Source organism: Durio zibethinus, chromosome 10 (genome assembly GCF_047325235.1).
Source record: "Durio zibethinus cultivar Kanyao isolate XHJ-2024 chromosome 10, ASM4732523v1, whole genome shotgun sequence".
Taxonomy (NCBI): Eukaryota; Viridiplantae; Streptophyta; class Magnoliopsida; order Malvales; family Malvaceae; genus Durio; species Durio zibethinus.
In genome coordinates this window covers 5,381,611-5,396,175 of record NC_143171.1, presented here as the reverse complement: position 1 = coordinate 5,396,175, position 14,565 = coordinate 5,381,611, and the positions used below count along the sequence as shown (strand labels likewise).

General features: G+C 24.2%; 1 pseudogene; it reads right to left on the bottom strand.

Moving 5' to 3' along the window:
* Positions 1-814: 814 nt before the first annotated feature.
* On the bottom strand, positions 815-4,193 carry LOC111293147 (putative acetyltransferase At3g50280 pseudogene; annotated as a pseudogene).
* Positions 4,194-14,565: the final 10,372 nt, after the last annotated feature.

The following is a 14,565-nucleotide window of genomic DNA, read 5'->3' as shown; positions in this document are numbered from 1 at the left end:
AAACATAATCATCCCATCTGTATCAACTGCTTAGTCTTGATCAATTCAAATTTTAGGATTAGCACGTCTAGTGTCACGATCCACACTAATTTATGAAATATTATCTATTTTGATTCGTTGATCTCACGATTTTATCTCACACAAGTTGAAGGGGAGTAAACACTTATATTTTAAAATTAACTTTAGTACACAGTCGATATGAGATTCATAGCTCTTCTCTAGGACCATGACATCCTTTCTCACTCCAATCCACTGACCTATTCTAACAGAAGCCTACCGCCTTCGATGACATATTATTAGTACTTTCAGAGTTAACTCTAATACCAAATGTCACAATCTACACTAACTTGTGAGGTATTTTCTGCTTTGACTCTCATGATTTTGTCCTACAAAAAATATCTTACAGGTTAAAAAGGTATGAACCCTTATATCGTAATATCAACTCTAATACACAGTCGATGTAAGATTTATGACTTATTTCTAGGATCATATACCTAACCACCACCAAACATAACGATAACATTATGTTTCGATTTTATTGGTTGAAACAAATTCTCGAGCCTTGTTAGCTCATACATTCGACAAAGTCTCCGCATTCTAACAGCTAACTGAAGAAAAAAAAACAAAAAAAAACACCTAGCTCTGTTAGAATTGGGGACAAAGTATTGTTGGGTGACTTTTCTTATAAGCAAAGCAATAGGCTTCATCAATTTCAGAGTCTAGACCATTACAATAAAAACAATAGAACATATTAATTTCGTAGTACTATATATACTATCTTGGTAGAGGTAATTTATTGGAGTTTGGACTGACGTTAATTGGTGATATGATCCATGAATTATTGATCATTTGACATGGCATCCAAGGTCTCGGGTGATAGACATGCATCAATATCAATACTGCCTTCTTTTGCTCCACAATACACTGTTACCTTCCCATCAAATTTGTTTGCTGACCCACTTTTTACTACAATTGGCCTTCCCTATCCAAAATCATTACCATAAATGTTGAACCATAGAGAACTGCTTGTGATCAGAGCCTTACTTGTCTGGTCATCTTTAGCAGCTTAGGGCTTGCTATCCACAACACCAGGACCTTCTTGAACTCTTCTTCTGTATTTGTACTAATCATCTTGTTCATTTTCCATGTGATGTCACCAATTCCTTGTTCTAGCAGCTCCTTTACTTTCATAGTTACTCTAGCATCAGTCTTTACTGCATTTCCAAAATACTGTTCAGTCAACTCATGCAATCTTTGCCTGGCACCAATTGTCATAACGTCTAGATCCGAGGATCTATCGCTAGACATTGACTTAAGGAGTTGTCACTAATCTTTTTTATCTAGGTGCGATTGATCACCTAAAGAATCTATCCTTACATTGAACATCTAAGTTTAAGGGTCCCTAAAAGAATATGTTCAGTCTACTAACCAAAACAAGGTTTGAGAGTTCGGTTACGCGTAAGGAAGGTTATAACACCCTCACAACACCAATCGAAAGATAGTACCAGCTTAATTTTGTGTTATCCAATAAGCCTTAAAAATTTATCAAGTAATTAGTTGTTGAAAATTATTCTCAATTGACTCTAATACTTTTAGCAGAAAATTGAAAAAATCTTCTCACTTCAAAAGTATGCAAGAAAATTACTGTTTCACTTGCAGAGGCTCCATCGTCGAATTATTTAACATTAAAGAAAATTCAAAAAAATGATTGCTTTTGTGCAAAGAAAATTGATACTTTCAATTTTTTTCCAAAAATATTTTTTGGAAAGCTTATTTTCAAGGAAAATTGATACTTTCAACTTTTCCTCAAAAATATTTTTTAGAAAGTTTATTTTTAAGAAAAATTGATACTTTCAATTTTTCCTCAAAACTTTGTTTTGAAAATTTATTTTTAAGGAAAATTGATACTTTCAACTTTTTCTCAAAAATATTTATTTTAGATTTTATTTAAATAAAATAAAATAATAAAATAAAATAAAAGTGAAAATAAAAATAAAGAAAAGTAAAATAAAGATAAAAATAAAAAATATTAAACAAATCTAATAATAATAATAATAATAATAAAAAATATAAATATAAAAAAAAGAAAAAAAAAACTTGGAATGGCTCGGCTCGGCTTGAGAAAGAAAAACTGCTTGGAGATGCGGCTCGACTCGAAAAACGGCTCGTATTCGGGTTGAACGTGGTCGAAAGTGGGTTGACGCTCGGGTCGGGTCGGATCTTGATAAAACGTACGGATTCTCTGGGTTACTTAACGCAGAAACGACGTCATTTTGGGGAAAGTATATAAAGCTGAATGTCCATTTTTTCTCAGAATCCCTTCTCCTCTTCTCTCTTTTCCCTTCTTTTTTTTTTTTCCATTCTCTCTAAAACTCGAAGAACTCCGGTTGAATATTCACCAGATTCTGAAAATTTTCATCGAAATTTGAGTTTTTCATCTAAAGTTCATCGAAAAGTTGGTCGATTTCTGAAATTTCTTGTCGAAAATTGGGCAGCTGGTAGGAAAATTCAAACTTGGCCAGAATAATCGTCGAAAAATTCAACCTTTCGCCAGAAAATTCAACTAAATCTAGAATTTTTCCAAAAATTTCCAGAAAAAATCGTAAAAAAATTCTCCAAAAATTTCTCACCGATTTCTAAAGTTATTCTAACGCCTCTAAACCTTTTTTCAGCTTTTAAACCTTCTCTGTGCCTTTTTCTCTCAATCAATATCTCTTTTTTCTGTGTTTTTCCTTTAATCCATAGGTCCTTTTATAAGGATTGATCAAAAGAATTTCTGATCAATCCCAACTCTTTTTTGGATTAGGATTCAATCATTGAATCTAATATAGACTCTTATTGAATCCCCATTCACGGTAGGATTCTTCAAAATTGTTAAAATCTCTAACAAAAAAAGAAAATAAAAATAAAATAATATATATATATATTAATGGATAATTAAAAGGAAAATAATCAGATAATAGATAAATAAAAATAAATAATAGATAAATTGTAATATATAAATAGATAAATACTAATAAATACATATATATAATAATATATAAATAGATAAAAAAATAAAAAATAAAAAATAAAAAATATATATATGTTAATAAATAGTAATAAAAAATAAATATATAAATAATACATAAGATACACAGAAGAAAAAGAAGAGAAAAAATATAAAAATAAAAAATAAAATAAAAAAAATAATGAGCATACTCATTTAAATCAGACCCAATTGATCCGAACCTGAATCAAATTGGGTGTCTACACAATCACTATGTTGTAATGGATCTCTTCATTTGGGTCCAAATTTTTGTTGCCAATAACAGATCGTCAGAGATGAGATAAGAGTGCTTGAAGAGAGGAGATTTTATTGGTGCCAACTTCGGCATTAGCTTTCGCTTTGAGTTTTGCAATGCTCTCTTTTGTGAAATGGAAAACCCATTCTCTCAAAAGGCGGTACAACAAAATCTTCATGGAATTGATGGACATAAGACCGAGGAATCCGAATGGGATAATCGATACTACTAAGAAACGAACGTTGGAAAACACGGAGGTTTGGTAAGTGAATCGAACCTCTTGAAATCCCGGACCATGAATTAAAGAAATGCCAAAATGATGTACCATCAACCACGGAATGATTCATGGTACAGCCAATAAAAATACCATCGACAAGCTGTGTCACCTGCACTCCAAGTAATGGGTTAGAAACACCCTCATAGTTCTTAAGACCATTAAGTGGGAAAAATGAATGAACAATAGAAGGAACATAAACGGGTTTAACAATGTCGGAAATGGTTACTCCATCAGCTTTAGCAGGGCCAGCATTATTACAATCAATAAAAAAAGATATGGTGTTACTGTCAGGTTCAACAGTCTCAAGGCGACCCGCAAGGGGTGCAAAAGTAGTCTAGAGTGTGGGAAAGAGAGGTTTTTAGGTGTTGGACCAAAGCGTTTTCAATTTCATTCTTTTGCGGTGGTTTTGGTTTGGGAAAAAGAAGTCCCTTTTGGATAGGGCCGACTGGAAGAAGCTGAAGATCCCATGGAGTTAACTCAACCCTCTGGTTCTCTGCCTTGTGAGTTGCTGCCTGAATAATAGCACTCGAGATGTATCGGACCCCTGCCATGTCTTGTGCAAGTGAAACTTTTCACTTAATTCGCCAAGTTGTTTGAGTTGTGTATGCAAATTTGAAGCAAACTTGGATCCTTTCCAGCCTTCTAAGCAAATTTGTGTTGAACTTGAGGGAAGGACTTATACGTAATTAGATAGATAAAATTCATGAAGTTTTCCAACGTAAACGATTAAACAAAAATTAAAATAAAAAATTAAAATCGATAAATTAAAAAATTTGATTATATAAATTAAATATATAAAATTTTAAAAATTAATAAATTTTGATTTATACTTTTAGATAAATATATTTAATAAAAATTTTACCATTAAATAAATATCTATTAAATTTAAATTATAAATAATAATTTTAATAATTTTTTTATATATTATTGATTTTTACATTAAATTTTATTGATTTATCAGTTTGAAATTTTATTAAATTATTTTTTAATTTCATAAATTTTATTTAAAAATTTACATGAAAGTTTTATCAAGTATTATAGAAATAACAAAAAAGTGTAGACTTTTCTAATGGTACCTGTGAGTTCTTAAGTCTGAACCGTGGGCTCTTGTTTTCTCAACTTGCTTGGGGGATAGGGACAGCAGAGGAGGGCTGGCAATAGACTTTTATCTAACTCATTGAATTAAATTAAATCTCATTTAATGCTTCCTAATGGGTACCTAAATTTTAAAACGCTTTAAAGTTGGCAACGTTGTCTTCATCTTTAACAATATATATTGGTTTTAAATCCGTGCACAGGGCCACACAATTTAATTAAAATATTAACATATTTTTATAGCATTAAAGATAATGGGATCTTACAATTCACCACACATTATTATGTTACTTTTAAAAAATTTTAAAATACAAATCACATTTTTTTTTTTATGAATGAAGGTTGATTTGATAAAATGTTTAAGTAAAGAATAAATTTTAAAATAAAAAACTGAACATGAAGTTTTGGAAAAATAGTACTTTTAATAAAGCTTTATTTCAACCAATAGAACAATTGAATAAATGAAAACAATATGTTCAAATAAATTAATACAGGATATATTATAAACCAAAAGTAAACATAAAATAAACATTAAAAAAGCCAAATAAATGTTTTCATGTATAAAAAAAAAGTCAAAGAAATTGAGCAATTAAGAATCTTAATTATACTTTTTATTTATGGAAAGTAAAAATAATTTGTTAAACCATTAAATGATATTTAGATGAAGATATATAAGCTATGAGAGAGGGAGACTAGTTTGCCATGGACTATTCAATCTACCCTAGTTGGATCATATTAATGAGCAAAAATATTAGTCTCTCTCTGCTAACATGATGGAAAGAACAACAGATACATCAAGAAACTGATGCCTTAATGTCATCAATTATCACATCTCACTCTCCAAAAAAATAAAATAAAATAATTAAATCAAACATATATTTACATAAAATAAAAAATAAAAAATAAGCTAGAAATAAAATTAAATGAGAGAAAAAAAAAACAAATAGAGTGGAACAACTAAAAAATAAATAAGCCTAAGAAATGGAGCAAAATATTGGTAAAAATATTTATAAATAAAAAATCGCATATGTGAAATCAAATGAAGAAGCAAAAAAGTGTACCGTTGCAGTTGTACAATTAAAAAGTAAGAACGTTGAAGAATTTGGAAAATGATATTACGTAAGAACTGATCTATATATTTAGGTGTTTCTCTAAAGACATAGTAAATGGAGTAATTACTTTGATTGGGTCATGATTATTTGTTCTTCCATTATTTCTTTTTGTTTTTGGGCATAATTTAAGCAATTCTTAAACAATTGGTCAATAGTTTATGCCAAAGTTATCATAATCGGATCGAATCATTGGTTTGATTGATTAAATTGATGAATTAATGTTGACATTTGTTTGATTTGTAATTAAATCAGTTTTACAATTAAATCATTGTAAACCATTGTCAACTGACGGTTAACATAATAAATCAATAAACCGAGTGATTATTTTTTAATCAAACTAATTCAATATCAATTAATAAGTTTAGGTAAAATGTATACAAAAATGAAATCCTTCTAATATTCAAAATAATCTAATCAAGTTCTTATACTACTATTTCATCTAAATAAACTCTTTAATTCTTTTTTTTTTTACTATCAAAACTATTGTATTCTTATATTAATGATATGTTGTCATATTTTGATACATGTAAATAATGACATTGTAAAAAAAAATTATACATGTGTAAAAATAAGCAATTTAAAAAAAAATGATCTAACGAAAAATTTTATTAATTGATACCATAATTAAAAATAATTATTAAATAATAATATATAAATTAATAAGAAAATGAAATGTTAATAAAATTTATTAATTATTTGATCATGATAAAAAATAATTAATAAAAAAATGTTATATGAAAAATTAATTTAAAAAATCTACATTTATATAAAAAATTTAAAAATGATTTTAATTTTTTATTAATTTTCATATAAAATAAATGTTTTCTTTTATTAATTTTATATATAAATATTTCTTTTTTATTACATAAAAATTAATTATTATGTATTAATAAATAATATTTATATTTTAATAAACACAAATAATTATTACTTATAATTATTTATTAGTTACTATTTATTATATTTATTAAAATATAAATATTATCAGATTATAACCCATGTCGATACACAAAATAATTTTATTTATTTAATATAAAAATATATAAATTAATTTTTTTAATTATATTCAAATCTTTAAAACTCATAACATATATAAAATTTATATATATTAATTTGTCATTAAAAAATAAACTTTATGAGAACATTAAAAAATTATATATTTCCTTTGGATATTTTTGTTTATAATAATATTTATACACTTATAAAATTATATCAAATAAAAATAAATTATGTCTTTTTTAAAAAATAAAAATATATATTATTGAATGATAAATTAAATAATAAAAGAAGTATTAATATATTTGCACTTCAGTAATATTGACTAAATTATCATATAAAATATGAAAAATATGTGAAAAAAATAAATTAAAAAAATATTATTTTTCATAAGAATGAAACTGTAATAATAACAAAATATATCTTAGAAAAATTTTATAAACAAAAAAAGAAGTAATAAAATATACCTTCAAAAAAATTACTAAAAAAATAAAAAACATTGATGTATAACAGATTACATTTATAATCTTAAATTTTAGAAGAATTTTTTAGTCACAATTAGGATTAAATAGATAATTTTTAAATTAATTTTTTAAAATTTAATATGGATATAATAAGTGATAAAGATAATATTAAAAAATTGCATTTATTTGAAATATAAATTTGATAATTAGAGTTGAAATTGATATAATTATTTTGATAATCTTATTATTTAAAGATTTAAGATGAAAAATTTTTGAATTTTCAAAATATTATATAAAATTACTTGAATTTTGAATGTCATATGTAAATTTTTTTAATCAAGATAAAAAATATTGTTGAAAGATTTAGATAAACTTAATCTTTGTCATTTTTAAGTATGTTTGAAAGATTTTGATAATTACATAATTTTTTAAATAAGGTTATTTGGCAAACAACTAAAATTATTTATTAAAAAAATAAAAAATATATTTCATATTTTTAATTTTAGAATATATATCTCTAAATTGATTTGATATTCAATTATAATTTGAATAATTTTGATATTTGAATAAATTTAAAATTAACTAATTTGTAATTAGAAGAAATTATCTTATTTTTTAAAAAAACTATCTTATGTGTCATTTAAAAGAGTTATCCACATAGGTGCCTATGTGACAAATTTATTTGTGTATATTCTTGTATAATATATATATATATATATATATATTAGATTTCTAACTATTAAAATATAAAATATGATTTTAATAAAATGTTAAATAATTTAATTTCTAACTAGTAATTAATTGTTCTATGAATTTTATATTTTAAAATTTGTAATTTATGATATACCTTAAAATTTATAGTTTTATAGTTGAATTATTAAACTATAACTTAAGTTAAAAGTTTGAATTTTTAAAATATTTATATTTTATATAATATTTTTATTAAACTGATAATTGATTCAATTGACTCGATGGTTGAATCATTAATCCAGTGACTAAAACCTTGAATGATTGAATATTTGATCCGATTTTAATAACTATAGTTTATACAATAATAAAATAAAATAAAAGAGAAATCATGATTATCTAAGATGTTTGTATTCCCTTTTGGGATGCATGAATTGAAGAATTATGCTACAGTTGGACATTTTATAAATTGAATCTGATCAATTTATGGCTATAATTATGTTTAAATGAGTAATTTTTAACTTACATATTCAAAACATGTGCAATATTAATTTTCTATGATCTGAAATTTTAGTATTAATTTGTCATTCATATATTGATTTGGTTTAATAATTAAAATTTTTTGTCTAATTATAATATTATCCAAAAAGAATGGATACAATATTAATTATTATATTATGTATTAATGATACTAATAAAAAATAATAATATATTATCTTTTATATGAATTTAATTAGGAATAATTTAACGTCAATAATAAAAAAATGTAATTAATTTTTTTGTTTGAAATTAGACTCATAATAAAATATTATATTTATATAATTAATTATTACATCACTTAATAATTAACTAATGAAATTTAAATTTTTTGTAAATGGTAGTCATTTAATTATGAGTTAACTGTTGGCAAAAGAATGAACACGTGAGAAAATTATAGGGAAACTTTGGATTCTCAAAAGAAATAAAATGTTTTTTCTTTTTTTTTCTAAACTAGTCTGGAGCAGGAGAGAATACGACCTCCAACGCAGTGGCTTTTTCTCTCGCCAAATGAGGGAAATGGAAGAGCTAGCGATAGCATCGTGATACATGTGCCTCAAATGTTTGCGTTGGGGCCACTCGTTTTCCATGAATCATGATGTCCCATAATCAATATTGCGGCATGAAATTTGTTTAGGGTTTGAAAAATATCAGAGAAATATGTGATCCAGAAGCAAATAAACTTTTAGGTTTTACAACCCAATTCCTTCACATGAAAGTTGTGAGCAACTTTCAACGCAATAAAGACCAATCCACTAACATCTTCTTATGCTCTAAAGACTTTTACTTTAATACATGTACATCGAATATTTTGTCGAAATTTTGGTTTTGGGCAAGGATTACAAAACAAAACATGGTTCATGTGAAATAGCTTTCAATTGGGAAATCATACAAAAGGTAAATCCTGATCCTGTATATTTAGGTGTTTCTCTAAAGACATGGTAAATGGAGAAATTATTTTGATTTGGTCATAAGTATTTGTTCTTCCATTATTTCTTTTTTTTTATTACATAATTTAAGCAATTCTTAAACAATTGGCCAATAATTTATGTCATAATTATCAGAATTGAATCATTAGTTAGACCGGTTGAATCGGTGAATTAATATTGAAATTGATCTGATTTTGTAATTAAATCAATTTTACAATTAAACCATTGTAAATCATTGTAAACCGACAGTTTACATAATAAATCAATAAATTGAACAATTATTTTTGAATCAAACTGATTCAATACCAACTAATAAATTTAGGTAAAATATGAAAAAAAAAAAAAAAAACCCTTTTAGTATTCAAAATAATCTAAGTAAGTTCTTATACTACTATTTCATATAAATAAACTCCTCAACTCTTATTTTTTATCATCAAAACTCTTGTATATTTATATTAATGATATATTGGCTTATTTTGAAACATGTGAATAATGACATTGTAAAAAAAACTTATACATGTGTAAAAATAAGTAATTTAAAAAAAATGATCTAACAAAAAATTTTATTAATTGATATCATAATTAAAAATAATTATAAAATAATAATAGATAATTAATAAAAAATGAAATGTTAATAAAATTGATTAATTATTTTTTATGATAAAAAATAATTAATAAAATAAAATGTTATGTGTAAAATTAATTTAAAAAATCTACATTCATATAAAAAATATATAAATGATTTTAATTTTTTTAATTAATTTTCATATAAATATAGATTTTTTTACTAATTTTATATATAAATATTTCTTTTTATTAAAAAATTAATTATTATGTATTAATAAATAATATTTATATTTTAATAAATACAAATAATTATTATTTATAATTATTTATTAGTTACTATTTATTATATTTTTTAAAATATAAATATTATTTTCAACTATTAAAATATAAAATAAGATTTTAATAAAATGTTAAATAATTTCATTTCTAACTAGTAATTAACTATTTTATAAATTTTATATTTTAAAATTTGTAAGTTATGATATACCTTAAAATTTATAGTTTTATGGTTGAATTATTAAACTATAACTTGAGTTAAAATTTTGAATTTTGAATTTTTAAAATATTTATATTTTATATAATATTTTTTATTAAATCGACAATTGATTTGATTGACCCAATGGTTGAATCATTAACCCAATGATCTAAAATCTTGAACAATTGAATATCTGATTTGGTTTTGATAATTATGATTTATACAACAATGCAATAAAATAAAAGAGAAATCATGATTATCTAAGATGTTTGTATTCCCTTTTGGGATGCATGCATTGAAGAATTATGCTATAGTTGGACTTTTTAGAAATTGAATCTATCAATTTATGGCTATAATTATGTTTAAATGGGTAATTTTTAACTTACATATTCAAAATATGTGCAATATTAATTTTCTATTATCTGAAATTTTAGTATTAATTTGTCATTCATATATTGATTTGGTTTAATAATTAAATTTGTTTGTCTAATTATAATATTATCCAAAAAAAAGGATACAATATTAATTATTATATTACGTATTAATGATACTAATAAAAAAATAATATAATATCTTTTATATGGATTTAATTAGGAATAATTTAAGGTAAATAATAAAAAATGTAATTAATTTTTTTTGTTTGAAATTAGACTCATAATAAAATATTATATTTATATAATTAATTATTACATGATTTAATAATTAACTAATGAAATTTAAATTTTTTGCAAATGATAGTCATTTAATTATGAGTTAACTGCTGGTAAAAGAATGAACACGTGAAAAAAATATAGGGAAACTTTGGATTCTCAAAAGAAATAAAATGTTTTTTTTTTTTCTAAACTAGTCTGGAACAGAAGAGAATATGACATCCAACGCGGTGGCTGTTTCTTTCGCCAAATGAGGGAAATGAAAGAGCTAGCAATAGCATCGTGATACATGTGCCTCAATGTTTGCATTGGGGCCACTCGTTTTCCATGAATCATGATGTCCCATAATCAAATATTGTGGCATGAAATTTGTTTAGGGTTTTATAAATATCAGAGAAATATGTGATCCAGAAGCAAATAAACGTTTAGGTTTTACAACCCAATTCTCTTCACATGAAAGTTGTGATCAACTTTCAATGCAATAAAGACCAATCCACTAACATCTTCTTATGCTCTAAAGACTTTTACTTTAATACATACACATCGAATATTTTGTTGAAATTTTGGTTTTGGGCAAGGATTGCAAAACAAAACATGCTTCATGTGAAAAGCTTTCAGTTGGGAAATCATACAAAAGGTAAATCCTGTTGTTGAGTGATGGGAAAATTTATGCTGATCCTTGATCTTGTTTTCTAACTTATGTTTGTAATCTCTTATTTGTCATCGCAGACAGTTTTTATCATCTCACCCTATTAAAAATTTTGGTTTTATTGACGAAATTTTTTATCGATAAAAGTTAAAAATTCATTAGTAATAGCATTAGCAATGGTTCTAATAATAAAAAAATTTCATCGATATTAGATATGTTAGTAATACTATTTCGTCAATAATGATTGAAATTCATTGGTAATTACCAACGAAAAATTCGTTTGTAAATTTTATCAATAATTATTGACGAATTTATTACCAACAGTTTTACTTATTCGTTAATTACCTATGAAATTTTTCATTGATAAATCTATCTATAAAGGGTTTTTTTTTTTTTTTCTGTCAATAAATCCATCGACAATGATAAAAATTCTATTGGTAATAATGAAATTTCCTCAATAATAAGCATGAAAATTATCATAAAGGGATTTTTCTGTCAATAAATTTTATTGATAAAAGTATAATTTCATCAATAATTTAAATAAAAACATTTATAATTATTCAAAAAAACATGTAATTATATTCAAACCCTGTAAATTACAATTTAAACATGTGTAATTATTTAAATATGTTATTATTAATTAGAATATCAAATCCATATAACATTCATCAAATACATCATAAAACATCCATCAAACATCCATAGCATCCATCCATTAAATATTTCATATAAATCCAAAAAAAAAAATGTCATTATGCTGTTGCTGCACCTTATGATCTAAAATTTTCAATGTCATCATTAGGTTTAGAATATTGCGATGGTGTAGTTTGTTTAGACCCCATCAATTGCATCATCTAATCTATGAATAACCTAAACCCAATTCCCAACTCAGTCTTCAACTAATGAGCCTTGGAATACACAAATGACGGACTACAAACAAAGTTAGACGATCCTATTATTACAATGGATTAAGTTGAGTGAAGGAGGTCCCTAGATCTATTTGCTTATTCAAAGTCATACACATTAGTGAGCGTAGTTTCAACCCCTCCAATACACATTGTGGGTTGAAATTTGGATGATTGAAATAGTATTTACCGTATTTATGAGATAATGTGGTAGCATAGTTTTTTTACAAAAAGTTTAAAACAATAATCATTATTATAAAACCTATATAGTTCATTAAAAGATCACAACTTCAAACAATTCACAACTTTAAGCATAATTTTCACATTTTACAAATTCATTGCATTTCAATATACACCAAATTATCTAGTTTAATACAAGATTTTCTACAATGTCTTTGCTCTAAATTACTTCACTACATATTTTATCAACAATTATAATATATCAATAGAATCACAAATGAAAACACACAATATATTTCACCTTTCACAAATGTGATATCATTTAAATAATATGCAAAAATCTTTACAAATAAGTAGTTTTCACCATATATTATTGGCATATATATAGAGTTCAACAATAATCATAATATACAACTGTCATCATAATTAAAAGAAATGTAATATTTTTTACATTTCATAAATATTATCTCATCGCAATATATTATAAAATTAGTTTAGACATATAATTTATTGTATAAAATATTTTAAAATTTAAATAAAATCAAGTCAAAATAATTAAATATAAGACACAAAATATTTGTTTAAGATTGTACGTGTCAAAAGAATATACCATTTATGTTAAATTTTTTTCTTTTCTACCAAAAACTTTAGCTTTTGTGTATTTATATAAAATATGTATGCATGTTAAGGGGTGTTTGTAGACAAAAATACTTGAAGTCCGTTTGGTCCAGCCGAAGGTTTTATAAAACATGTTGTTAGAGTAGAGCTGTTTTAAAGTTCTATAAATAAAAGTTAAAATAGTGTTTGACAAACTTAACGCAAAGCCCTATAAAATGTTGATAAAACTATTTGATATAGTATTTTTTTTATATTTTTAATAAATAAATAACAAAAATAATCAATTTTATTAAATTAAATCACAAGTTTTTAAGTGAAAAGAAAAATAAAATAAAAAATATTTTTATTAATTATAATAAAAAAATGAATTTAATAAAAAATAATGTAAAATAATATAATTTTTGTATAGTTCTATAAATTATTAAAGAGTAGAGTGAGAATGTAAAAATTTTTCATTAACTACTTATTATTAAAATTAACACTTTTATAAAAAGTTTTTATTTATAACTTCCTCTAAACGCTCAACTCTATTTCCCATCCAAGTTAAAATTTTTAAAATTCTAAAAAACCAAACACCTAATTTTTGCTTTTACAATAAATAAGTCATTCCATGACCAAACAAATTCTTAATATAACATTGAAAACTTTTAAATCACTAGCAAAAAGTAAAAATTAAAAATAAAAGTTTTTTAAAAATTCAAACGGATTAAAAGGGTATTCAGCTGTGCACCTATGAATTACAACTTTTTTCATGGTGTATGTATTCTACTATATTATACTAATTAATGTACAATTTTAACCTTCCTTGTTCTTATCACCGTTAACAACCTGGTTTATGTGGGCATATAAAGTATCAGGGATAAGAAAAAAAGAAAACAACAAAAAGAATAAATTAGAAATAAAAATGTGATAGGGTCGTCCACTCATCCAGTTTCAAAGGCATGCTCAATATTTAAGAGAGTTAAAAAAAAAAAGAAAAAAGGTTTTTAAACAGATTTGGTTCAAAAAGTAAAGCTCGTTTGAAAAATGACCAAACTTTTGGCTCGACATTTATGGTTCTCTCAAATTATATAGTTTACATTATATATAAATGATAAATATATAATATTATAGTATAAACATTAAAAAATATGTTAAATT